This window comes from Theobroma umbraticum, unplaced genomic scaffold, assembly GCF_002168275.2.
Source record: "Theobroma umbraticum cultivar Fairchild unplaced genomic scaffold, ASM216827v3 scaffold_51.0, whole genome shotgun sequence".
Lineage (NCBI taxonomy): Eukaryota > Viridiplantae > Streptophyta > Magnoliopsida > Malvales > Malvaceae > Theobroma > Theobroma umbraticum.
The window spans coordinates 157,604-158,721 of NW_018397260.1; positions in this window are offsets into that span (position 1 = coordinate 157,604).

Sequence of the window (1,118 nt, forward strand, 5' to 3'; positions counted from 1 at the left end):
TATATATATATATATAATTAAAAGGTTACCTGGAAATTTGAAATTGACAAAATTCAAATGTTGAAAAGAGCTAATCTCAGATACCTCATATGATTAACAATTTGAATGAGAAATGTCTTTAAATTTTATTCATACTGATGAATATATGTGGTTGATTATGGACTTAAGCCCAAGATGATTATGCTATGGTTGAATGTATATTGTTGGTATTTTTGAAATAGGGCTTGCGTGTCTTGCTTTATCTCTTTATCTCAGTTTGTAAAATTCTTTTCTTATCTTACTCCCCTCGAATGTAACTCGAGATTTCTATATTCAAATGTAATTAGAATTTGGATAGATTTGGAATTGAATTTTGGAAAAATTGACGATGGAGATCCAAAGCGCCAAGAAGGACAAAGAGATTAACAAGCAAATTTTAAAGATTCTTATATCTAGTCCCCTAGGTTTGACAAAGCTAGTTTCCTCTGATGGCTCAAGGAAATTAGTATAGTTAAAGTCCATAATCATCTAAAGTAGTTTACATGTGATAGGTTTATTTTATGCAGTTTAATAAATGCTATGCAATGTAAAGTAGTATGCATATGATAGATTTATTTTATGTGATTTAATAAATGCTATGAATGCAAAGATGAGACCTTAATAAAGGTGAAAACAAAATCCCTCATTATATATTGAGTCACATGCCACACATGAGCAAGTTGCCTTCCACCATATAACAAGATAACTTGGCTACTTTTTTAATTAGAGACTTGCTGAGCACAGTCAAGGTCACACTTTTACACGAGTATGTTTGAGTTATTGGTGGGTCTTACTCAACTAGTTTCATAAAATCCAGACGCTTAGAAACTTGATTATTTTGAAACTAGAAGCAAAGGCTACGCGAAACATATATGATATGTTTAGGCAATGTGTTATCACCTAGCTGATCTAGGAGTTGTATAAAGATACAATTGGTAAGCTCAGTTACCTACCTAATCCACCTATCATGGTTTGTTGAACACACTCAAGGCCATGACTTGATGGATGGGATCCTAGCCCAATAACAGAATCCTAGTAGAGATCTCTCGAGGTGATATGGAGGGTTATCATCCGATAGAAAATAATGGGAGAACTATTTA